The sequence below is a fragment of the Ambystoma mexicanum genome, chromosome 5p, assembly GCF_040938575.1.
Source record: "Ambystoma mexicanum isolate Mex_15411 chromosome 5p, UKY_AmexF1_1, whole genome shotgun sequence".
Taxonomy (NCBI): domain Eukaryota; kingdom Metazoa; phylum Chordata; class Amphibia; order Caudata; family Ambystomatidae; genus Ambystoma; species Ambystoma mexicanum.
In genome coordinates, this window is record NC_090930.1 from 659,072,610 (window position 1) to 659,100,130 (window position 27,521).

General features: G+C 43.6%; 1 protein-coding gene across 4 annotated transcripts in view; it reads left to right on the forward strand.

Moving 5' to 3' along the window:
- Positions 1–27,521, forward strand: part of DRP2 (dystrophin related protein 2) — a 1,496,582-nt gene that overhangs the window by 1,188,150 nt on the left and 280,911 nt on the right. The window lies entirely within an intron of this gene.

Sequence of the window (27,521 nt, forward strand, 5' to 3'; positions counted from 1 at the left end):
CGGAGAGGTCGAGTAGGATAAGGGCTGAAGTTATCTTTGAGTCTGCGTTAGTTTTTAGGTCATCCCAGATGGATAGTAGTGCTGTTTCCATTCCTCTTGCAGGTCTGAAACCGACTTGAGCTTGGTCTAGCAGGTGATGTTTTTCTACGTGTTCTTGGGTTAATTTATACACGTAGGTTTCCAGGAGTTTTGCCGGGTTGGGTATGTTGGAGATCGGCCTGTAGTTGGAGAGGTCTTCTACGTCGCCACTTGTGGTTTTCAGGAGTGGTTTGATGTATGCTGATTTGAATATCCTATGTACATTTCCTGTTGCTAGTGATTGGTTCAAAAGGTTTCTATAGTATTCTGCTGGCGTTCCTTGAGCGGGGAGTGATTTGTAGATGTCCGGGGGACAGGGATCCATGGGTGATCCAGCTTTCTTGCTGTGTTTTACCAGCATTGCGAATGCCTCTGCTTATATTTCAGGAAAGTATTTTAGTTTGTGCTGAGGGTCTAAGATAAGATCACTCGGTAGTGTGTTGTGGTCGGTTGGTATGTTCTGTATGGTTTGTCAGATGTCATTGATTTATTTCTTGAAGTGGTCTGCCAGGCCGTTGCACAGTTTCTCTGAGGGGGTTGGGGTGTTGTCACAGCCTGGTGGGTTTCTCATCTCTTTGATTATGTAAAACATTTCTTTTTGAGTGTTCGTGGCATTGGTGATTCATCATAATGCCTTCTCTTCGCCTTTTGAATTTCCTTCTTGTATGTGCATATTTGTCTCTGGAACATTGTTTTTTTTATGGGTTGTATTCTTTCCTCCATTCAAGTTCCATCGTTTTGTTTTCCTTTTTCATGGTTGTTAATGGTGGAGTGAACCATTTTGCCATTGCTCTTTTTATTTATGGGGTGAAAGGTTTTTCTGGGGTGATCTTGTCGATTGTGTCTGTCATCCATTTGTGTAGCAGTTCCGCTTTCTCATCTAGGTTAGCCAGCTCTAGCTCTGTAGTTGAGGGTTTGGTTAACTCCAGTTGTTCGAATAAGTTGGTTTCTTTGACATGTTTCCAGTTTCTTTTTGTGGTGGTTATGAGTTTGGGAGGTTGGATGTGGACTTGAGTAGGCAGAGTGATCATGAATGGGATAATGAGATGGTCACTCCACAGTATTTGTATCGGTGGTGCCGTGGTGATGAGTTTATTTTTGATGAAAATTGCGTCAAGGGTGTGTCCTGCCGAGTGTGTTGCCCCTTTGACTAGTTGTAATTTCATGGTATTGAGTTGTTCGATCCGTGAGTTATGGGAGTTGGCGTGACTGTCTTCAAACCAGATGTTGAAGTCACCCAGGATGATTAGGTGCTCGTGGTTGATGGCTATGTTGGTGATGGCTTCAATGAAGTTGTCGACGAAGGTTGCATCATATGTTGGTGGTCTGTACACTAGGATGAATGTGATGTTGCTTTTTGGGATTGCTGTTAGGTGTATTACCATGGTTTCGCAGTTGAGGATGTTGAGCGGTTTGTCTGTTTTTATTTTCAGGTGTCCTTTGAACTCTATTGCGATTCCTCCTCCTTTTTTGTTTTTCCTGTTTATTTGGAGGCATTTGAAGTTGTTTGGAAGTCAGCCCTGGAGTTTGATTTTGTAGTTGGCGTCGAGCCATGTTTCTGTGATGAACAGGATGTCAATGCCACTGTCATCGAGTAGATCGAGTAGATCGAAGATCTCTGATGAGTGTTTATTTGCCTAGCTCTGGTTTATTAAATGAGTCAATAGGCCATTAACACCCGATATACAGTGCCACTCATTATTGCTTAATAAGTCCACCCTATCTCAAACCCCCATAGTACAAGCCACCATCGGACATAGTTCTGTAGCAGTGACATTTTGAAAAACTGGCCAGTATATTAATCATTAAGGTGATGGCTCACGTATTGAAGAAGGATTAGCAGGAAGAAATGAAGATGCCCGGTGGTGACTACTTGCTTTTCTACGCCACAAACCTCTGACTTGTTCTTTGAAGTAAATAGGATGATCTTTCACTGCTGTCTTAGGTTATTGCTAAGACAAAGGGGGATGATGAGGAAACTACACAATTTCTCACTTATTTCCAGATTATCCTTTCTAGGTGATGTGGCTGAAAGATGATAATTGCCAATGGAGATGTGGAAGTCGCAACAGTACCATGAGAAGTAGCATTTCAAGCTTTTATTTATAAACCCAGTCATGATGGTTAGAATTCTGATGGTTTGGGGCTTCCTAGTCTGCCACATTTTCTATGTGGATCTTTACCTTTGATCCCTGAGACACAATTGTTCTTCGGTTCTGATGCCTTTCTCTTGTCTGTAAGATGTGTGACGCTCACCTGACTCCCACGGAGGCGCTGGCCTGGTTCGCGCTGCTGTCACCTCTTCTAAGGTGATGCGCAGGGTTCGGAAGACGGACTGGACCGGGCCCCCAAATCTGGCTTGTCTGGCTCGCAGAAGTATCCTTCTGTAGGCGAAAATAGGGGATTAACTGTCTGCGGGGTAATGCAATCAGCCTCCCACTTTCCCCTCTCACCCTCCTCGAAACCCTTCTGTGATTCCTCGTAGCGTCTCACCTTAGGGTCTGGAAGGACGAGCTCTCCATCCTGCTTCTGATGCAGGGGCGCGTTGGTATCCAGTTACTTCACTGGATTTTCGGATTGGTGAGAACCAAACTTGCTTGGCTTCCAGGTAAGTTTTTTGATAAGAGGTTCCGCTTGTGTCCATGCATTAATGTACTAATGCTAGTGTCTTTTTCCCCATAGGGGCCGGGGTACGGAATGCCGGGGAACAGGCACCGACCCGAGATGAGAGGTGAAATCCTTGTAGAAATCAGGTAAGTCTTTAATGATCGTTTTTTGGTAATGTCTTTTCATTCGCTCATTAACGCTGATGTCTCTTTTCCCCTTAGGGGCCGGGGTCCGGAAATGCCAGGATGCAGCGCGGACCCGAAATGAAGAGGGAATGAATCAACAGGTAAGTCTTAACATGGAGATTTAGCTTTCCTTATTCCCTTCTCTCTCTCACCTTTTGTTCTGGTCTTTTTCTCCCTAGGCGCTGGGGCGTGACTGCAAATCCGGATGATCGCTGCTGAACATGGATGCGCCCAGTAAAGGTGAGTGGAATGCGGCCCTGCAGCGATCGACGCGATGAGCTTTTAAATAAAAGTCTTCCTTTTCAGGATTGTCGGCGAGATGTCTCCGGGATGCGGATTTAGCAGGTAAGGACTTTTCCTTCTTCTGTTCTCTTCTTCTCTTCCTTTGCAGGTGATCCAGGATGCTGGCAGGCGTGGCAGAAGTCAGGATGCAGGAGCAGACACGGTGAGCGTCCAGCTGCTAGATGCAGAACAACGCGAAGCACGTGCGGCTGTTCGGGTGGGGTTTAAATAGCCTTGGAAGAAGTTCCAGGTATGTATCCTTCCTCCAATCAGATATGTATCCTTCCCCGACCATGCCCGGATGGTAAATTAGTCCCACAGGTAAAGTAGTTCCTTTCAGGCCTCAAGGATGCCGGGATCCTGCAGCATGGTCTGCATCAGGTAAGTGCACCCAAGCACATCCATAATGAGCCTGGCGCCTATGGCGACAGGACTGATGTCTTTTATGAGCCTGGCGCCATAGGCGCCAGGACACTGTCCAAAGGGCCCCTATATGGGGTTGCTGGGTCCTTCCTTGGGGACTGGATGTCCGCTTTCGGGGGCGCAGGGCTTGAACCGGCTCCCCGGGAGCGGGCATCATGACAGCACTCCCACCCAAGGCCCCTCCCAAGGTTGTTCCCTCCGGGGGTTTTGGTTTGTCTGGGAAGAGTCGGTGGAATTTCCTGACTAATCGAGGTGAATGCACATGGTCGCTGGGTTCCCACGACCTCTCCTGAGGTCCGTACCCCTTCCAATCAATTAGGTAGAACAGTTTTGACCTAAACATTTTTGAGTCTAAAATGTTCTTCACTTCGAATTCAGGCTCCCCATCTATTAGAATAGGTTCTGGAGGTTTGAGTAGTCGGGTTCCGGGTACCACTGGTTTCAGAAGTGACACATGAAAAACAGGGTGAATTCGCATACTAGCTGGTAAATCAAGTTTAACAGCCACTGGGTTAATTATTGCTGTAATAGAATAATGGGTTAAAAGTTCGAGGCCCTTTGAGTGGTAAATGTCTGGTAGCTAACCACATCCCCAATCTGATACGGAGGTGCTTCACTCCGATGTAGATCAGCATTCTCCTTGTATTTTCTCTTGGCTTGTTGTAAATGCGTAGTTGCCTCTTTGAAGGCTTGGGTAATTGTAGAATGCAGATGTTCTACTGCAGGCATTCCGAGGTTCTGAGGTGAGTCAAGGTTTGAGGTTCGAGGGTGATGCCCAAACAAAGTATAAAAAGGACTGTGGCCAGTTCCAGAGTGTACCAAATTATTATATGCGTATTCGGCTATCCAAAGAATGTCTTTGCAGTTGCTTTCAGATTGCTGTAACATACACCGTAAGTATTGCTCAAGGGTCTGATTTGTCCTCTCGGTCTGACCATCAGTCTGAGGGTGGTGACTGGTCGATAATCTTACGTCGATCTGCGCCATTTGACAACATTTGCGCCAGAAATGGGAAATGAATTGGCTTCCCCGGTCAGAGATTAGCATAGATGGGAATCCATGTAGCCGAACAATATTTTCGAGGAATTCTTTGGCTAGGACAGAAGCTGAAGGTAAACCTTTCAAAGGAATAAAGTGGGCCATTTTGGAAAACAAATCCACAATTACCAGAATAGTATTGTACCCCGAACAAGGAGGCAGGTCCGTAATAAAATCCATTGATAGGGTGTGCCAGGGTGCTGGCGGTATGTCTAGAGGTTGAAGGAGACTGGCTGGTCTTTTCTTTTGACTTTTATTTTGGGCGCAAACACCACAGGACATCACAAAAGATTTAACATCTTTTCGCCAAGAGGGCCACCAAAATTGTCGTTTCACCTTTTCCTCTGTCTTGGCAATACCGGGGTGTCCCTCTATTAATGCATCATGATAACCGGAAATAACTAGTTCTTGTAATTCCTTATGTGGCAGGAATAAGCGTCCTTGGAAATAAGGTAAACCATTATCTTTGGTAAAGTCTGATCCCTTTTGTATCCAATCCTGTAAGGTTGTAGGGTCCAGGAGTTGTTTCACTCTGGCTTGAATGTCTTCAAGCGTCTGTAACTAAGTCATGCCTAGAATCCTCTGTTCGGGAATTATTGGTACTGGTTCTGAGTTTGTATCAGATTCTTCCATTCCAATTCGGGATAAGGCGTCTGCTTTGCCATTCTTGCAGTCAGGTCGATAGGTAATCACAAAATCAAATTCAGCGAAAAACAAAGCCCATCGGAGCTGCCGTGATGACTGAGCCTTGGCGGTTTTCAAATACTGTAAATTCTGGTGATCAGTGATCACTGTGATGGCATGTCGAGCGCCAAGCAGATAATGCCGCCAGGCTTTAAAAGCGGACTTAATGGCTAACAGTTCTTTGTCTGTGATTGCATAATTAACCTCGGGTGCCGAGAATTTTCTGGACCAAAATGCTACGGGATGCAGTTGGTTGGTTTCGGGATCTCTTTGGGACAGGACAGCACCCATGGCTAGGCTGGATGCGTCAGTTTCGACGACATAAGGGAGATATAGACGCGGGTGTTTCAATATAGGTGCAGAGGTAAACTTAGCTTTTAAATCCTGAAAGGCCTGCTCGGCTTCTTCAGACCATTCAAAACGTTTATTTTTCCTCAAGAGTGCAGTAATGGGTTGTACCACGCGTGAAAATTCCAGGATAAACCTGCGATAGAAATTGGCAAAGCCGAGCATGCTTTGAACCCCTTTTACAGAGCTAGGTGATGGCCATTTGAGGATGGCATCCACTTTCCTTGAGTCCATTCGGACTCCTTTGGGTGTCAGGATGAAACCTAGAAACTCGACTTCTGTGGTATGGAAAACACATTTCTCCAATTTAGCAAACAGTTTGTGTTGGCGCAGTTTTTCAAGTACTGCCCTGACGTGTTTTCTGTGATCAGATTCCAAAGAGGAGTACACCAGAATGTCATCAATATATACGACAACACAAACATCGATGAGTTCCCGAAGGACATCATTCATGAAGTATTGGAAGGCAGCCGGCGCGTTACACAATCCGAAAGGCATCACCTGGTACTCGAATAATCAGTATTTAGTACGGAAGGCAGTTTTCCATTTGTCGCCTTCTTTAACTCGTACCAGATGATAAGCCCCCCGGAGATCTAACTTGGTGTATATGCAAGCGTCCTTCACCTGGTCAAGGAGTTCAGGGATCAGAGGCAGAGGATAACGGTTTTTAACCGTTATCTGGTTCAATGCGCGGTAATCGATACAAGTTCTAAGGTCGCCTTCTTTTTTGGGCACGAAGAACAAAGCCGAGGATGCCGGGGACTTTGACGGGCGAATAAAACCATTAGCTAGGTATTGATCCAAATATTGTCTCAAATGCAGAATCTCAGGTTCGGTAAGGGCATAAATCCTGCTACAAGGGGGTTGTGCACCGGGCACCAGATCGATTTGGCAATCGTACGATCTGTGAGGAGGTAACGTGTTGGCCTGTTCCTTTTGGAAGACGTCCTGAAAGTCTTGGTATTCCAGAGGTAGTTGCATGGAGGCAGAGGTTACAGATGCTAGATTAATCTTCAGGTTTTCTGGGTAGCAGGTTTGTGTACAATCCGGGAAGGTTATTCTCTTAGCTCGCCAATCAATTTGAGGATTATGTGTCTCTAACCAAGGGATTCCAAGAATAACCTGAAACTGTGGAGCCTTGATTACATCAAACACAACACCCTCCCGATGGCCGTCGGGACCAATAAGAGTCACCTCAGTAGTGGAATGTGTTACCGGTCCAGAGGCAATTTCAGTTCCATCGACTGTGGTGATGACATCTTTGCTGGTTTTAGGACGGAGAGGGAGGTTAATCCTAGAGACCAATTCACGATCCACATAGTTTCCACTAGCCCCACTATCGATGTATGCCTTTATTGCATGCAACCGCTTAGGCTGTTCTGGATCTACGAGAACCATTGGCACAATGAAATGCGAGGTCTGAGAGTTAGTTTTCAAGCTCGGCAAGCGGACCCCTACACTTGTCAGGCGGAGTCGTTTCCCGAAACAGAGTCTTCATGGTTTTTATCAGCGGCTCCTACCGCCTTTCGGGGCGGTTTTGCCGGGCAATCTCGTAGAAAGTGTCCAGAATTCCCACAATAAAGACATAATTTTAACTGCCGCCTCCTTTCACGTTCTTTTTGAGTTAAGGGTCCTTTAACCCCTCCAATTTGCATAGGCTCAGAGACATCAACTCCCTTGGGATTAGCATGGGTCTTGACCAACACCCGGGTCTCAAACCTGGACCGATCTGCTTTTCTGTTTTGAAGTCTGTGATCCAATTGGACCACTAAGTCTATATACTCTGTGCATTCTTGGGGCGGATTTACAACTTGGGCCAAGACATCTTTAAGTTCTCCGCGTAGGCCTCGATAAAACAACGTGACTCTTTTATCCTCTGGTCATCCCGTTTCCACAATTAGTCTATTAAAGGTTGCAATATAGGATAGGAGGTCCTGATTGCCCTGTCGCAGGGATAGAAGTTCGTCATCCAGAGCCTGCCCCTGAGAGTGTCGAGCAAATAACCTTTCCATGCTTGCTTGAAACCTTTGAAAATCACGGAGAATCGGGTCATCTTGAGTAACCAGTGGAACTGACCAATCGGCAGCGCAGCCGCTGAGATATGACAATATAAAGGCTACCTTGGTCTGATCATTAGGGAAGGCCCCAGGTCTGCATAGGAAGTGCAAACGACACTGATTCATGAATACGGCGAATCGTTTGGGGTCCCCAGCAAAGCGTTCGGGTGGGGCCAGCGGCATGTTTCCAGGTAGATTAATCTGCACAGGGTTACTGGAAACCACAGGAGCGGGGTTCCCTCCGGAACCGGGTAGAGGAGTTTGCCCAGCTTGACCTTGCAAAAGCTGTCTGGCCAGGTCATCAGTTCTTTCCTTTGATATTATTAATTCCCTCCTGAGGGCATTAGTCTCTTGACGAGCGGCATGTACTTCGGCCCGTAATTCCCCCAGTAATTGGGCCAACTGATCAGTCTCAGAACTTTCCATAGCACCTGGGTGGGAATTTGTAGGAAGGCTTCGCGTTCTGTAACGCTCACCTGACTCCCACGGAGGCGCTGGCCTGGTTCGCGCTGCTGTGACCTCTTCTAAGGTTATGCGCAGGGTTCGGAAGATGGACTGGACCGGGCCCCCAAATCTGGCTTGTCTGGCTCGCAGAAGTATCCTTCTGTAGGTGAAAATAGGGGATTAACTGTCTGCGGGGTAATGCAATCAGCCTCCCACTTTCCCCTCTCACCCTCCTCGAAACCCTTCTGTGATTCCTCGTAGCGTCTCACCTTAGGGTCTGGAAGGACGAGCTCTCCATCCTGCTTCTGATGCAGGGGTGCATTGGTATCCAGTTACTTCACTGGATTTTCGGATTGATGAGAACCAAACTTGCTTGGCTTCCAGGTCAGTTTTTTGATAAGAGGTTCCCCTTGTGTCCATGCATTAATGTACTAATGCTACTGCCTTTTCCCCATAGGGGCCGGGGTACGGAATGCCGGGGAACAGGCACCGACCCGAGATGAGAGGTGAAATCCTTGTAGAAATCAGGTAAGTCTTTAATGAGCGTTTTTTGGTAATGTCTTTTCATTCGCTCATTAACGCTGATGTCTCTTTTTCCCCTTAGGGGCCGGGGTCCGGAAATGCCAGGATGCGGCGCGGACCCGAAATGAAGAGGGAATGAATCAACAGGTAAGTCTTAACATGGAGATTTAGCTTTCCTTATTCCCTTCTCTCTCTCACCTTTTGTTCTGGTCTTTTTCTCCCTAGGCGCTGGGGCGTGACTGCGAATCCGGATGATCGCTGCTGAACATGGAGGCGCCCAGTAAAGGTGAGTGGAATGCGGCGCTGCAGCGATCGACGCGATGAGCTTTTAAATAAAAGTCTTCCTTTTCAGGATTGTCGGCGAGATGTCTCTGGGATGCGGATTTAGCAGGTAAGGACTTTTCCTTCTTCTGTTCTCTTCTTCTCTTCCTTTGCAGGTGATCCAGGATGCTGGCAGGCGTGGCAGAAGTCAGGATGCAGGAGCAGACATGGTGAGCGTCCAGCTTCTAGATGCAGAACAACGCGAAGCACGTGTGGCTGTTCGGGTGGGGTTTAAATAGCCTTGGAAGAAGTTCCAGGTATGTATCCTTCCTCCAATCAGGTATGTATCCTTCCCCGACCACGCCCGGATGGTAAATTAGTCCCACAAGTAAAGTAGTTCCTTTCAGGCCTCAAGGAGGCCGGGATCCTGCAGCATGGTCTGCATCAGGTAAGTGCACCCAAGCACATCCATAATGAGCCTGGCGCCTATGGCCCCAGGACTGATGTCTTTTATGAGCCTGGCGCCATAGGCACCAGGACACTGTCCAAAGGGCCCCTATATGGGGTTGCTGGGTCCTTCCTTGGGGACTGGATGTCCGCTTTCAGGGGCGCAGGGCTTGAACCGGCTCCCCGGGAGCGGGCATCCCGACAGCTGTCTCAACTTTGCTTCCCAAAGATTCTCATGCTTTAGAAGCATCCTCTCGCAGTATAATTATGTAACATTTCACAAACACTCTTGTATCTTTTGTGAATTTTTTCTCCCAGTTCCTATAGTAATCCTTTCTCAGTTTGACTTGTCAAAGACAGTCATATTCACGAGAACTTTCTCTCACAGGTCCTGTATTCAGCACTTCCCAAGGAAGGCTTGACTTCCAATGACTGCTAGAACATAACAATGGGGTGCTGGGGGGATGCAATCTATGTCCTTGTTGTCTCTTGGATCGTAGTAATAAAGTCCAGGGACTGTTTGAGAGTATTGTTGAATATTGTGAAGACCAGTGTACTATTAATGGTCCTTAGAGGACTACATTTTAATGTCTTAAGAATGTCATAAGAAATATAAAAATGTTTTCATTTATACAGAAAAAAAGAGAAATGACATTTGCCAGAATTTAGGGACAGCATAAAGTACCATTAGGTAAGAAGAAAAAATGGATAACCATGCAATTATTGTTATAACTCAATGTCTGGTTCAAAAGTGGTCTTACAGATGCTTTTTGCTGGCTATAACAATAAAGAATGGTCATTATTTTGAGAAAAGGATTAGGTTAACTATGTGAGAAGTTTGAGCTTCTCATCTGGGACACCTACATCTCCTCTAGTAAAACATTTCTATTCTTTTGACCTTAGATTTAATCTAATGGAATATTTGATCAATCTTTCAGAGCTACAGATCCAGGTGGTATGTCAAACATGATTATTGCTTAAATCATTGAGTGCCCGAAGACTATATAATCAGACTATGGAGTTAATATCTGACTGAGTCTAATCTCGGGGATCGAGATGAGCACTATATTGATCATGCTTATCCAGAAGGGTATTAAGTCAAATCTGGAAAACTACAGCCTTATTATGATTATAGATACAACAAGGAATATTTGCAAAGTGTCTTTATAAACATATTTTGAATTGGGTAGATGAGAACTCTTAATCCCATCTCCCAAACAAGGTTGTTAAGTGTTTTGAAACAGCTTTTAACAGGATCAACTACTTTACAGAAAGTGATATCTCATCAGGTATGTTATGGCTGCTTCTTGTATTATGATCAGATATAATTGGCTTAAATACACAGACTATTTGGCAATTTTGGGTGACTTTAATCTCCATTCCTCATCGCCCATGATACTTCATCGGTCCTCTCTATTCTTGATTCTTATTCACTACTACAAGTTCTCACTCCACCGTCTCATATATCAGGATCTTCCCTTGACCTTATTATCTCCACTATTCATATCTCTGCTTCAGTTACTGCTCTCCCACTCTACTGCTCTGATCATTCCCTTCTTTCATTCTCCTTCTCTCTCCCTCCTTCCTCTCCCACCTCTCAATTCTCTTCTATCTTCCATCACTGTGACCTTCAATTCTTTGTTATTTCCTCGTTTCTTTAGCTATTGTCGCTAGTCTTGCCTCCCTCTCTACCTGTTCCTCTCTTTTGGCTGATTCTGCTTCTCTTCTCTCTGACGCCCTGACTGACTCTCTTGACCTTCTTTAACCCTCTGTTGCATTTCCCCTGTCTCAAAGGCCTTCTCAGTCTTTGAAGTGACCGACTCTTGGGTCCACTCGCCTGTCGCTGCAAAAGGCTGAGCAGTGTTGGTGTACGTCTGAGGCAACAACTAACTTGTCCCTTCTTTCTTCTCCCCTCCCTATTTCCACTCTTTTTCCTGGTCATCTTTTTCAGAATTTACACTGTATTATTTCTCCTGCTCCTCCCGATCCTGCATCATCTTTTCCCCTTTACGAATATGACTTTCCAACTACTTTATTCTGCAATCTCCCTACTTTGATCTTTTATTCCCCTTACTTCCTCTTCTCCTTCCTTTTCCCCAGACTGTTCTCCCCTTTTGGTGGTGTCCACATTCCACACTCTCACCTGTCTGTACATCTCCTCTTCCCTGGCCCTGGCTCATCCCACCTCCTCCTATGATGATCCTCTTCCTTGCCTCCTAGTCTTTCCTATTTTACTGCCCTCTACAACACCTCCATCTCCTCTTGCACTGTTCCCTCCCACTTCAAGCATGCCTGAATTCTTCCTTTTTAGAAAAAGCCTACACTTGACCCCTCCTTGCATTCTAATTACTATTCTCTCTTTTCGCTCAATGCTTCTAGAGCACATAGCTTATGCCCTTATTTCCGTCTTTCATCAATCTGCACTCTCTCTTACCTCCCTTCGAGTCAGGCTTTAGGAAATGACACTCCACTGAAATTGCTCTCTGTTCTGTCACCAATTCACTTCTCATTCCTTGTTACTCCAGACATTCCTCTCTTCTAGTTCTTCTCGATCGCTCAGCCACGTTTGACACGGTCGACCATGCTATTCTTCTCTCTTCTCTTGCTGAACTTGGCTTCTGAGACTCTGTTCTTATCTCTCAGGACGCACGTTCTCTGTTTCCAGGGCTGGTCACGCTTCCTCCATTTCGTCCCTCTTACAAGGTGTCCTCTAAGGCTCAGTCCTGAGTCCTCTTTCATTTTCCCTCTAAAACTCTCCTCTCGGCTCTCATCTCTTCTTTTGACTTTTCTTATCACCTCTACGTGGATAATTTGCAAATCTTTCTTACCTTTACTTCTTTTACCAACTCTATTAACTCTTCCTTGGTGTGCAGTGTTTAAATCGAAAATATTATATAGAAAGGTCATATCTCGAATATTTTATATTGAAATAATTTATAGTGAATGCATTTAGAGATGGGTTAAACGGTTCAATATTTTTGGGAAACGGTTGGGGTGGGTTTCTAGGGGTGAGAAAGGAGGGGTTGAGGGGGAAACCCCCAAAAAAGAAAAACAATGCATTTACTATAACATTTTTCATTATAAAAGTTTCGATATATATAATCATTCTTTATATAATCTCTTTATATAAAGACATGGAACCCTCTTCCTTGACTGCCTGTCTTCTAGCTATTCATCCATGGATGTCCTCTCACTATCTCCACCTTAATCTCGCTAAAACAGATGTTCTCTTCTTCGCTGCTCCCCCCATTCACCTCCCACTACCTCCTCCCTCAGTTTCTTTTCCCCCCTCTATCCTTGCCATCTCTCTGTCGGGCCATAATCTTGGTGTCATTCTTGAGTCTTCACTTCCCATCTCCACTCGTAACCCTTCTATTTCCCATTTCTGCAGCTATCAGCTGTTTCACACCTGTAAAGCTCGCCAGATTCTTACATTCTCATCTACCAAACTCCTCATCTCCTCTCTAGTTTTCTCTTGACTATTCTACTGCTCCTCTCTTCTCGTTGGTCTCCCGTTGTCTCACTTTGCTCCTCTTCATTCAATCTATCATTCATCTATCCGGGCACTCTGCACTCTTTCTCCCTGCGACTCTATCACGTCCGCTCTTCACTCTCTGCATTGACTCTCCTTTGAAACTCGCGTACACTTTAACTTTCTTTGTGTCTCTAAGACCTCACCCCCCTATCTTTCTTCTTTAATCTCTTTCTACTCCCAAGCCCGTCGGCTACATTCCCAATCCCTTTTTCTCTTCACTGTCCCCCATTCCCTTTGTGCTCTAGCCTGTTTTCGTTCCTTTGCTCTGATTGTGCCCAAACATTGGAACTCCCTCCCTCTACATTCCATATTGTCTATTACCTTTTTAAGACCTGCTTTAAAGAACATCTACTCTCTCACTAATTGTTTCTTTGACGTGCTCATTTTTATTGTACAGCTATCTACTCAGTTCAGCGCCTAGGCGCCAAGCGCTATAACAATTCAAAAAAATACAAATACAAAACAAATCAGCCTCAAATGAGCAATAGCTGGTATGCATTCCTGCCCCACTGCTATCTGACCTGTAATTTTCCAGTCTACCAGGCACCCTTGTTTTGACCCCCTACATGTCTAAGTTAGGTGGTTCTCAAATGTCTATCCTAAGATATGCTCATGCCACTTTCCTTCTTGACATAGCCCCAATTGGGCCTTGAGACTCTTATGCAGAAGTGGGAAAGTATTGCTTACCAACTGAAACAACTTAAAGAAAATTGAGATTAAGGTAGGTCATTGAGAGGACGAGAAATAGACTTTCCTGTAAATTGGAGGAGACAAGCTAGGAAGTGGTCTAGAAATGTGCATTTAGGCATCATATTTAATTATCAAACCTCTTTGAAAGGTCTATTAACACCTAAATGACAGAAACCGAAGCAGTATTTGTTCACTTCAGTATGGAGGAGCTACAAGGTGGATCCACTAATCATAGTGTGTATATTGAAAGTCATGAAGTAGTACTAAATATATTTGAGCTGTGTGCAAAAGCCATCTCAGAAGGAGGTTATACAGAAGTTAAAGTTTTAGGGGAATGCCTCAATCCATAGCTTAAATCTCCAATTCGATGAAAGTTATACTGAAGAAAGAGGAGTAGAGAAAATAGTCCAATTATTCACTTCGGGAACCAAAATTGTGTCATGTGTTTACTCAAAAATGTACCAGTCAGGATTAGTTTCAAGACAGAGATTTTAATACATTGGGTTAGATGTCTTTTTTCGAAGATTAGGTGAATTATAGACAAAATCAATTCACAGAAATTGTATACAATTTCATTTTAATCATTTGCATATTTCTTATGTTGTGGACGGGTTCCTGGGGTTGAGGGTTTCCCGTGTTTTATGGCCTTGATATATGTGAAGCAAAACACTGAAAAAAACATGAATTACACTTGAATGAATGAAAAAAATCAATGGAAAATAATGTTTGCTGTATGTTTTGTTAGATCAGGTAATGATATTACTCATCCATGCCCCAACCCTAACATCTTATCATCTACTGTACTTTGTTAATATTTTAGTTATTTTTATAAAAAATAGAAACATATATACACTTGTCCTAAGAACTTGATGGATTGTTACAGACAACCCATACTTTTGCATTTGAAATGTATACACATAGATTTTCTTGATTTCTGTGAATTGTGTCACCTATATTTCTATTTTTCTGAATTTGTAAAGTTAAGAAACATGGTTTGCATTCGTATGGTTTATTTTTAATTGAGAAATAAATTAACTATTGATCTGAAAAAATAAAATATAACAAGCTTTGATCAAGCAAGCATTTTCCCAAGCCAAGACTGTTATCTTACAAGGGCATGCAAATGTCCACACATGTATGACCATGTATGTGTCCCTCTTAGCTCTCTGAAGTTTGGCATTGTGGTGGAATATAAAAAATAAAATTACAAAAATGATTATATAATAACTGCACATCCTCCACTGCTCGTTCCCTCTCGGTGCTATCTATTTCCCCCTTTCCTTTCTCTGGTAATCCTCTTTTCTACACTTAATACCTCTTTCCTGAACCACATTTGATGTCCCTTTGTCTACTAATTTCCCCCTCTTTCTGTGATCCTGCAATTGTGAACACTTGGCCCTTTTGTTTCTTTCAGTGCTCCAATAGGTTTGCCATTCATCAATTCTATTTATCACTTTAGCTTCTTCTTTCCATACAGTACCCTTCAATTCCTCTCTCTCCTGCCTTTATTGATGCTTTGTGTGATGCTGGAAATGCCTTATGGAGGGACAAGGCCTCTTAATCCTTGTCCTACTACTTCTCTGTGTGTGTTTTCTCTATGTTTTCTGCCATTGAGGCCCAGCCTGGGCCTCTGACAGTGCAGCTCTTCATGTTTTTGTTTTGGTGAACAACACCCATGGGATACCTTTATGGCACCCATGCGTGGGGGGTACACCCTTGTATCCCTTATGTGGGCTTGTTGGCACCTGTGTGTTGCCCAAAGAGCAGTCTATGAGCTGGTGGCAGCTACATGCTGACTTGGCAGTGGCTCTGAGTATCCTCCATTTTGGGATACCCGGGCCCTGCCATAGGAATAAATGGATTCCTGATAAAAGGCAAGATGCCCACTGTGGTCACTTGGTTTCTATTGGCTTTTACCTTGTTTCCCCAAAGTCCTGGGGAGCCCTGACTCTGTCCCTTCCTCCTGTCTGTCTGTTGGGTGGAATTACCATATATGGCCCTGGAGCTGCCTCCTGTCAGACTGAATGGAGCATTCCTAGGTGATGTGTGTTGTGGGTACACCCTAGGGGTGGGCCCTATGTGAATGGAGTCTAAAGTGAACTAACATTCTGTGTTATGGGTGTCTGATTAATGTGTGTGACACAATGACTGAGACAGCCCTGACGACTGAAACTTACATGAATGCAGTGTAGTGTGCTGAAAGGCTGGGTACTTACCCCAAATCTATTTTCTTTTGTTATGGATGTCTGGGTGGAGTGAATGTCCTGAATGCCTGTGAGCCTGATTGGCTGCCTGCTTGCATTAATGCCCTTCTGAGTGATTGGTTGACTGAGCCTGGCTCAGCCTAAGTGAGAGGGAACCAACATGTATAACAGGGGACAACTCACTCATCCATTTGTTCAGAGGCTGAAGTCGATGCTGAAGCAAGAAGAAGCTGTACTTTGAAGTCCAGCGGAGGCAAAGTCTGCTGCTGCATTTTCTTCATGTAATTCAAAAGCTGCTGCGTTCTTCCAAGAACTGATCCAGAGAGGACCTGTGAAGGAGACCTCTCCCCGAGCTACGACGGACCAGTGTTCAACCTGCTACCCTTCATCTGCAGTGCCCTGAAAGCCTTTCCTGTGTGGCTGCCGTCTGGTGAAGGAATCTTCGTGAGTCCTGAAGCGGAGGGCCCAGACATCTCGAGTCAAAGAAGTCTATTGGTGTCACCCAGGGTTCAGAGGTGCGTTTCATGACTGCTGGAAGTCGTTGCTGTCTACCTCCCAGAAGAGGGGTTACCCTGGCATAGTGCTGCTGGACACTTGGAGCTGCAAAAGTTCCAAACTGTCTAAGAACATTCCAAAGAACATCCTTGCCATCATCACTGACCACGCTTTCCAGCCGGAGAGAGTCCAGAGTCGCTGAGTGCAGAGGAAGGTCAGATGGTGGGTTTTCCGCCACCAGAAGCTACCAAAGATGTCACGACGGTCCAGACTTGGTGAGGGTCCGAGGTCCACTGCAGTGGTTGAATCCAGGTCACCAGAAGCCATCCATAGGTCCATGCTGTGGCTGCAGCAGCAAAGAACCAAAAGTCGGACAACCGTGTAAATCCTGACACCAAAAGTGACATCTGCATTTGTTGCCGCGAGAAGTCATCCAAGGGTCACAGGGGTCTTACTCTCATCTGCCAAGCCTTTAAGGAGCCCAGAGCAAGTTTCATCTTCCCAGGACTTCTACAGTCAGATAAATCATTGACCAACAGAGAGCACAGTGAAGAGAAAAACTGCAGCACTTCAAAAAGACTTTGGTTCCATTTTTCATCTTGGACTCAGCATTCAAGTGGCTTCTTGCTAGGGGGATCCATCCTCGGAGGGAATCGTCAAGTGAAACTGAGAAACTCTGCCACTTCACCTGCCAATATGAAACTGAAGGGGAACCCTATGTTGGCAGGGGCTATGGGTAATTCGATTGTAGTATAACAAGAGGTGTCCTGCCCAATTGTTTTCAACATGGATCAGTCTTGCATGGTTTTAAGTCTAGTATTTGTGCGGTACTTAAATTCCAGTTACCTTCCTAGATCAACTCATAGTGTTATCATGTGAGAAGGAATAAATGACAATTCTTGGCCTGTTTTTTTTCTCTTTTTCTCTGTTTCTCAATGAAACTGTTGGGCATCTCTATAAATAATGATAATGATAGTTTACTTGTATACCCCCTATACACACATGGGTTTCAAAGCACTTCAAGGCAAGGGAGGGATCAAGGGAATATACAATGACATTCTTACAAGGCCTTGAGACATTAAGAATGTGAAATTAACTATCATACTAGACCTGGCGACATTACAGATAGAGCAAGAGCTTTGACAATGATAAGGAGTGGATGGAGGGAGGGTGGGTAGGAGGTGAGAACAGACAAGCGACTATCATACTCAGCCTGATGACATTTCTGGTAGAGCCGGAAATTGACAAGAGGATAGGGACAGGGAGGACGGGTAGAAGGAGAGGTACAAAACAAGCGACTGTCGTAATAGGCCTAATGACATTTCTGGTAGTGCTGGAGATTGACAAAAGATGATGCTCATAGTACTTTCTAATACATGGTACAGTTGGTAAGACAATATTTAAACATCAACATATAATAACACAACATTTGTGAAAGAACAATGAAACTAAATCTGAGAGTCACAGGAAATACTGATACAGTTAATCATTTTAACAGTTAATTATTCATTTAGTCAAGAACATGTCTTGGCCAATCCTTGGTTGACATCACTATGAATAGTATGGAATGTGGTTGGTGGTTGGGAGTCGTGGTTGGTCCTAGACCATAGACGTTTCGCCTGGTTGTGTATGTGCCTTCGACTGGGCCTTGGATTAGTAGGCTCTGTAGTGGGAGGAGACAACTGGCGAAGGTAGCCAACTGCTCGACTGAAGCAATTAACTGGCTAGCATCTTTTCTATCGGGTAGAAAATCCAGGATACATTGGGGTAACAATTTCTCTTACAAAGAGATCATCAGATGCGGAGTACCTCAAGGGGCTTGCCTGTCCCTGTTGCTCTTCAACCTGGACATCAGATTCCTGTGCCTAGTCCAAGACAAATTGGGAGCCTTTTTCACTAATTATGCTGATGACCCCCAGCTTGTGATGGAATTGAGCGGGGATTACGCATAGGATAGCGCACGGGCGAAAGAATTATACAAATCCATCGAGAATTGGATGAACAACAACTGGCTATGTTTAAATGCAAAAAATCAGAACTGACGGTCTTTGAATCAAATCAAGCCAGAGCCAAACTTGACAGCCAGTACCAATCCTTTCTCATAAACGACTCCCAAATAAAGGTGGTCACAAAGTAAAAACGCTAGGAATGTACTTAGATGCATCCCTGAGTACAGAAGCCCAAGTCCTTCAACTAAAAAATAACTTTTCCTATCACCTACGGCTCCTCAGAATAATTTGCCCTTACCTGAGCAAAGCCAATTGCTCCACAATAGCTAGAGCAACTATTCTATCAAGGTTGGATTATGGTAATGCCCTTATGTTAGGAGCCAACAAAGGACACATTGCCAAGTGTAAAGTAATCCAAAACAGCGCAGTCAGGATCATCAAGGAAAAAACTAGAAAATAACACATCAATGAGGACAGTAGGAACCTTCATTGGGTAGCTGTGGAGGACAGAATTCTATTCAAATCCTTGACCCTAACACACAGATGCATTTATGGGAAGGCTCCATCCTACCTTAAAAGTAAATTGATTACAAATGTGCCAAGACGCGCACTCAGGTCGGAGTCAAAAGGCCAAATTGAGATAACTAGGGTTAAGAAAGCAAACGGTTTGGGCAACACATTCCACATTAAGGCTGCCAGGATGTGGAACAGACTTCCGCTCCCTATCAGGTTAGAACAGAATTAAACAAGCTTTCAGAAAAAAACTCAAGACCCACCTCTTCAAATAAATCACTGCGTTCTAGACATTAACCCCAACCAAATTGTCCCATGATTACTGTGGTTACATGTTTTGTCTCAATTGTCTGTATGTCAGCGCCCGATGGTTGTGACCTACTGGCACTATATAAATAAATAAAGATGTATACCCCACAGGCTCTCATATATAGCGTGCTGGCGCTTTGTGTATAAAAACATTTTTCTTTAACCAGGAGTCCTGGTTCTAGAAAGGTTAAAATAGTATGGTGGGCTTTTTAAATGTCCTCTTGTTGCCAGTGACCTTATCTGTCTTTTCTTGTCTGCGGCTGGGCTCTGTTCAGGGAGGTATGCAGCGGTCTGAGTTCCCTTCTACTAGGCGATTTCTATTGTGCACTTGTGTTTCTTTCCGTAGTGCGTGGAACTGCTGTCTACGAAAAACAGAGGTGTAGTGCATTGCCATTATTAGTTTGTGCATGGTGATCTCTGTAAAGTAATACCACTGTATGTCAGCTGTTTTACCTGATTTTCAATGCTGGACGTTGGTTATGTATCTTCCTGCATCTGTTAGTATTTCAAAGTGTGTGACCTTAGGGTGGTAAACTTGCATCCCGTTCTGTCTGTGGGTTCAAGAAGAGCGGGTCATAAAGGGGTCTGCATCGGGCAGGCAGAAATACCTTGCGCAGAATATTGAAAACATACTTAAGTTGTTCAGTGTAGGAGCCTATGTTGGCCATGTCTTGCCTGGACTCATCTGTGTACTCGGGTAGCTCTGTGTTGCCGCGGGTAGTGGTTCTACACTACACTTGCACGTTCAGTCATAATTTAGTTGTGTATATGCGCAAGCGCGTGTGGTGAAGGGACTGGAATTGGTGTTTCTCTCGTTTACAGACAAAGACATTGCGAGTAAAACTAATGAAGCATTGAAATATTATTTGTTGATGACAAGAAACTGTTTCAAGATCTTTCCTGAAATATACATTTTTGACGACAAGGAGCTGTTTCAAGATCTTTGCTGCCAGTGGTTTTTAAACAATTGTAACTCACCCTTGGAATCCAAGTTGGAACTTTGTGTTGTCAAGTTGGATGAAAAGAGAACTGAAGTGGAACATTTTGTTATGGCACAGGATTTCCTTATCCTTTTTGAACAGTTGAACAAAAGCCTGCTTGAATCTGGGGAAGGGGAGTCCGCCCAGGTTATGAGAGAAAGCAGCTATTGTGGTGTGAATTATATTGCTATATTTGTTGTTGTTGAATTCCCATATATTTCCTTATCGATTTTGTGTATTTATAAGTATGAAGGACCAAAACCTTTTGTTAGAGTGCTTGCATTAGTTAATTTAGGCAGGGAAATCCTTGTCAGGGTAGGGATAGTGAAGCTATTATCCAACCTTTTGAGTTAATAAAATGGCCTCTTTTGAAAAACCTTCAAAAGTTGTCTGCCTCACATTTCAGACCCATGATATATGCTGTTAGTAGTGGGATGTAATTAGTCGACACAAACTAGCAATCCCCAAAAAAGTAAGCCTGAAGTCTTTCTTATGAAGAGAATAATGTATATAAAATCTTATAGTAAACTCACTATGATACTCATACCTAGGGCTGGAGTTTCATTTCCCTTTCTTGATGCTCGACCTGAATCCATAGGACCTCAATCATTTCCCTTCAAGTTAGCAGAACTACATAGGATAGATGAATCCATAGTAATAGACTCATTGTCTGAATCCGAAGATAGTGAAGGATTTCAAACAGCATCTGACAAACAAAATGTGAACCCGATAGAACCGGTTGGGATTCAGTTAGAAGAAGTTCAAATGACTACTTTAGATGCCCTTTTAACTAAATTGATAGAACATCAGATACAGGCTGAAACCAGATTTCAAGAGCAGTTAGAAAGAATAGCGGCATCTTCTCAAAGACCAGTAATTCCACAAGGAATATTACAACCCTATAGGGAGGGGGAAGATTTGGAATATTTCGTCCTCAACTTCGAGAGATAAGCACACCAGTTGAACTGGAGCCCTGAGTTAAAAACCTGCTATTTAGCTACACTTCTGAAAGGGGAACTTCAGAACTCATATCATCTTTTAAGTCCTGAATGTACAACCTCCTTCTCAGAAATTAAAGAAGGGTTATTAAACAAAGTGCAGCAAACTGAGAACTTCTACAAGCAAAAACTCAGGCGTCTCAAATTCAATCTCAAAGAATCCCCTATAAAATGGTCTGCTAGAATCAAAATATGTTGTCCTTGTGGTTGGGGAAAAGAATTAGAAGAGGTATTGCAAATACTAACTATAGAGGCATTTATAAATTCAGTACCCAGTTATCTGCAAAGACCCATACTACAGCTATATGAAACTAATGTGCCCTTGGTCATGGAAACCGCCCAAAATATTTTGGAACTAACCATCATGTTAAAAGTTTACACAAGATTGAAAAAACTAAGAAAGAATCTAAAATCCTACATCATTCTCCTCAGAGTGTAAAAAAACCTATGAAAATCTTTCAAAATTGATACCTAGGTACGCTACAGGTCGTGAAAAGAAAGTTAATGTCCCTAAAGGAAAAGGAGACTAAATATAAAAAAAGCCTGAGGTCAGAAATCTGCCCCAATACTATGTTTTTGTGGATAAACAGGACACTTAGCATGCCATTGTCCTTCCCACAAGAAAGAAGAACCTTTGGAGATTGGATATATGGTGGGAAATGCCTGGGAAGAAGGAGAGAGGGAGAAAGAACAAGAAGAAGTGGAAAGCATAAATAAGTTGTTCTTGGGGAATTAAAACTTTAAAACCCATGACACAGCTTTTGTAAATGGAATCCCAGTTAAGGCTCTAATTGATTCAGGCAATAGACAAACAGCAATAAGAGCTAATCCAATTTCATGGAAAAATCTGAAACAATACACCCTATTAGAGTAACTTGTGTACATGGAGATTAATACATTTATTATAGAACCCGTGTCACAATTGGGATTCAAGGAAACAGTTCAAAAATAAATGCTGCTGTTATGCCAGGGTTACTGGAAGTAATTATTATTGGAACAGACTTTGTAATTTTTTAAATACTACAAAAAAAATGTAACTAGACCCTTACCATCTTTTTACTCCCCTAACGATTCTTGAGTTCAAAAAGAAAAATGTTCAGAGGATCCTGTCTGGAACTGGAAAGTGGATGAACCTACTAAAAATGCAGGAGAGGCTGATGGTTTAGAAGGGGAAAAAGAACCTGGATGGAGATGTCAGGTCTTTAGGGGAAGGGTATGTGATGAATCCTACAAAGTCCTCACGAAACGCCTAACTAAAGTCTCCTCTCAGGTGGCCAGGGAAAGGCAGACACTTCCTGATCCTGACCCTGGGGGCGGTGTTAGCTTGGAGAATCACATGAGAGCAGAAGGGCCCCAGGGTAACAGGGGGACTTTGTGGGATGAGACGCTGTATTTGTCTTCCTCAAGGAAGCAGATATCATGAATGTCAGCACATGTAATGGCATGTTGTCAAAGAGAGCTGTTATTCCCTAAAGTTAATTGTCAGAATATAAGTGAGGACAATCATGTCTGGTCATGTATTAGCAGTGAGGAAAACTCTCATAAAATGTATAACACTCCCAGAAATAGGAAGCCCTATGAGTCTCAGGAGAAGCATGCAGAGAAGTCTTTAAAGGCTATCAATTTAAATCTTAAGAACTATCATTCCTCTGTAAAACCAAATGTATCATTTAATCATTGCCGTACTCATTTAAGGAATATGCATTAGGAGAGAAAAGGACTTAGTGATGAAAACTAACTTTAGTGTTGGGACTTCGAGTCAAGTACTGGGACAAAGAAGAGGGCTGCAGAGGCACAAGGTTGCAAAGTGCAGCCCATTAAGTACCCCGCCCTGTGCAGAGTGAATGGGTGGTGTTGGTCATATTTCATTATCACCAGTACACCCCAGACTGGTATGCCGACCTTGGAGCAACATTTCAGTACACCAACAGTTATGGGGCCGGAGGCAACCCCGAACATACAAACAAACTTTCCCAAATATATATATATAGATAGATATTTATTGTTGAACTGCCATATATTTCCTTATTGATATGGTCGATTTTTAAGTTTGAAGGACAGAACGTTTTTCATTTAGTTTATTTTAGGCAGGGAGATCCGCGCCAGGGTAGGGATAGTGAAGCATTTATTCAACCTTTTTAGTTAATAAAATGGTATCTTTTGAAAAACCATCACAAAGTCGTCCGTGTTAATTTACTTCGTGGAACCCCTTCCTCAACTCCTCAACCCCTGTTACCCCTTAACCCACAAACCTATATACGTTTCAAAGAATTTTCAAATTAATTTCCACAAAGTAAATTACCACAAAGTCATGTGGAGATCGTTGGTAGTCCCCTGCATGCAGTTATAATTTTATTTAAAATGACCCCGCAAATATGGAAGCTTTGATGAAATACATACCATGGATGATAGTGGAAGGATGAAGAGTGAATGTGAACAGGTTACCCGTAGTGTAATTTAACTGTCATTGTTGGAAGCACAATAATTGTACTGATATGCTAAGCAATTTGTGTGTATTTGTAGTTCTACAGAACAGAAAGACGGCAATACAAATTTCAAACAAAAACATTAGAATTCTTTTACTGGCTTGTTATGGTTTTATGATAACAAATACTATTTAGGTGAGTAGTTTCTGATCGTGGTAGTTTCTTTCACCCATTGAGATCACTGTTCTTTTTACTTCACCCCACTGAGAAGCAAGTATACTAAGTTCTCAGCTCCTCCTGTGGGTCTTGCTGAATCAATGAATCTGAGAACCGGCATTTGTTCCCGGATCTATTCTTAGTCCGTTGTTCTCATCCCTTAGTTTAGTTTAGTTTAGTTTATTACTTATATAGCGCCACCTGACCCTGGGGCATTCAGGCGCTTGACAAAGGTTACTAGTTACATGGTAACAAGTTGCAAGTTACAAAGGTTGCATGGTTGCAAGTTACAAGTTGTGAGAGTGTTGCAGGCATGGTAAGAATAAATAAGCATTACATAGAAAGAAGACATTATAATACAGTTGCTGGTAATGTCCGAGTGATAACGCAGTTAAGGAAAATATTCAGGTTATGACGTATTTACAAGGTTAGGGAGTGTTCAGTTTATATGATATATACAATACAGTTGTAATAGGTCAGTGTTTAAGTTTCTTTGGCCAAGAGCGAGGTTTTGGCTCTATGTCTGAAGTGGTGAAAGGAAGGTTCAGATCTCAGGTCGGTAGGTAGAGAGTTCCAAAGTTTTGTGGCAAGCACTGGGAAACTTGTGCCAGCGGCTTTTTGGAGCTTAAATCTGGGCATATTTAGGCAGTGAATTTGGGCTGACCTGGTTGGACGAGATGGTGTATGTTGCGTAAAGTTGTCTGAGAGGTATCTGGGTGCTTGGTTGGAAAGGCATTTGTGTGTGAGGGAGAGTGTTTTATAGTCGATTCTCTGGGGTATAGATAGCCAGTGACAGGCGCGTCTGGTATCAGAGATGTGCTCGTGTTTGAGAATGTTCATGGCCGCTCTTAGTGCGTTATTTTGGATAACTTGAAGCTTGTCAATGTTCTTTTGCCTGTACCTAGGTAGAGAGCGTTACAATAGTCGACTTTGGATAGTACTAGTGCTCTGGCTAGGGTTGTGCTGTTGGAGGTAGAGAGGTAAGGTCTACTGGCATTGATGAGCTTACATGTGTAAGCGGAGGCGGATGATATAGCGTTGATTTGTCTTGTCAATGTGAGTGTGGAGTCAAGGTAAATACCAAGAGTTTTGACGCTATTGGAGACAGAAATGTTATTACCGTCAATGGTGAATGTCTGATAAAGTTTGTCGAGTTTATTAAGTCTGTGTTGAGAGCCTAAGAAAAGAAGCTCAGTTTTGTCGTCGTTGAGGCAGAGTCCGCGTTTGGCCATCCATTCTTGGATAATGGAATAAATGTTGTTGAGTACCAAAGTGATCAAGTATGTCGAAGAGCGGCTTTGTGAACACGTTGTATAGAGAGGGAGAAATGCAGGTGCCCTGGGGGACGCCGCAAGTAATGGGGGCTGGTTCAGTAGAGGCTGTGGGAGCAAAGACCCTCATAGATCCATTAGTCAAGAAGGACTGAATCCAGACATTGGCTTTGTCAGAGAATTTGGCAGCTGAGGCTAGGTGTTTGCAGAGAATATCGTGATTTACCAAGTCGAAAGCAGCCGACAAGTCAAGGAGGAGAAGAAGGGCTAGTTTGCCGTTGTCTTTGAGGTTGTCCATTTGTGTCTTGAGGTCGATCAAGGCTGTCTCAGGGCCGTGTTTGGGACGGAAACCTGATTGTCTTAGCCCTAACAAGTTGTTTTTCTCAAGATGGTTCTGGATCTGCAGGTAGGCGGCTCTCTCGAGGATTTTTAGGAGGAAGGGTACAGTGGTAATAGGTCTGTATTTAGTGGGGACACTGGGGTCTAGAGTGGGTTTCTTGAGTAGTGGCAAGACCCAGGAATCCTTTAAGTTATTGGGTACTATGCTGGATGTGAAGGATGAGTTTATTAGAGATGTGATGAAGGGGGCAAGATGTTTGGCCGTGTCTTTGATAACTGGGGCAGGGCAAATGTCCCCTTGGCATTTGGAGGGTTTTAGAGAGTTAATTATGTCTTCAACCTCTTTGGTAGTGATGGTGGAGAATTTGAATAGGTTGTTATCGTCCAAACGTGATGTGTGGGTGGGAGAGATGGGATTGTCTGCGAAGGTGAGACTCACTTTCTTTGATTCAATTTTGGCTTGTAGCAATACAATTTTGCCAAGGAGTGCTTCTTGTATGTTGGTACACCAAGAGATGTCTTTAATACATGTGTCTGGGACAGTGGATGGAGACTCGAGATCTCTCAGGATGTTAAAGAGCTCTTTGGTGTTGGATTTGGCATTGCAGATTCTCTCATTGTACATATTTTTTTTGTTTGAATGATAGCTAATTTATATGTATTGGATGCTAGTGCATAGGCTGTTTTATTGTTGGCTGAAGGGGACTGCTTCCACGCTGATTCGGCTTGTCTTTTGTTTTTGCAGGGAGTTTTTAGTTCAGGAGTGAACCATGAATTGAGATGCGTGCGTGGTTTGGCTTTCCGCAGTTTGAGAGGTGCTACAGTGTTTATGGCCTTGAGAATGGTAGTGTTGTATAGGTCTACTAATTTAGTGGGTTTGGTAATGGTGGGTGTGAAGTCGAGGATAGGTTGGAGTAGAGGGATGAGTTTCTCGACTGTAATATTTTTGCTGTTTCTTGTGAGTGTGGGTGGAGTGCTGTGAGGAGTTGCAGTTTGTTTGTCTTTGTTGATGGTGAAAGTGATAAGAGGATGGTCAGTCCAGGCACAAGGTGTATTGGAGAGGATGGTGGTGTTGCAGTTGAGGTCTGCTATCCCTCCCCTGAGTCCCCTTGACTCCCCCTGACTCCCCTTGACTCCCCTGCTGTGCTGCCATACTTTCTGTCCAGCAGGATTGAGATCGGGCCGATGCTATCCGGCCCTCATGGAGAATTGCTCAGCATCATTCTACCACAAGGATACACCCTCCTCTTCTATCCGCTCACCCTTTTCCCCCCCATTTCCCTTCCATCAAAGACCATGGTCTGGTCAATCATGGATGGGGCACAATACATCACAATCTGGACGGTATAGTGTTCTTTGATCGATTGCTGAAATTTCCATGGGTTTTTTTCTGAGTGCATTTTACCGAAAAAACTCATTGAAATATATATAGGGGGGTTTGGAAAAGTATATATATGGGGTGGAGGTGGTCGGGAATAGGTAATAAATAATTGAGGATGGGGGCTGGTGGGGGAACCCCCAAAAATAAAAAGAAATCAATTTCGATGAGTTTTTTCAGTAAGAATCCAAAACCCATCAAAATTTCACCCATCGATGAAATAACATAGAACTATCTGGACAAGCCTCAGGACTATAAGACCCTGATGGTGGTGATAGGTGTCGTATTACATAACCTTATATAACATGACAGATACCTGCCATACAGTTGTATAATGTGTTTCATCCAATTACTGTCTATCTAGCAGTTCAGCACGTTCAATACTCTGGGTTGATTGAAACCATAATTGAAAAGTCACTATGGGGTGGTCTCCAGATTCTAGTGATATGGGTCAGTGAACTGCAAAACCAAGGGGCAGGAGGTCTACCACAGGGTTTCTCAGAGCCAGTCTTGCCCCAGAGGAGGGGTGAGGAAGTTAGGATGGTCCCAGTCTCTGTCCCTTCTATCTGTGCCTGGTTGAATATGTTAAGTACCACTCACTCTTGCTCCATAACTGTTGTGCACCATGCTCGCCAAGCTTTCTCTTTTTTACAAAGGACTACTTGCACCAGCATGCCTAGAAGTCGAGACCCAAAGTGAAAGAGAGAGAGCAGCAAGCAGAGCGGCTGAGAAATGCTGCATATATACCATCGGCAAAAAGGACATTCAAATTAAGCAGGCTCGATTTCCAAAAATGACCTTGTTTTCAGTTGGCCACCATTTCCAAATGCTGGCAGAGGCTC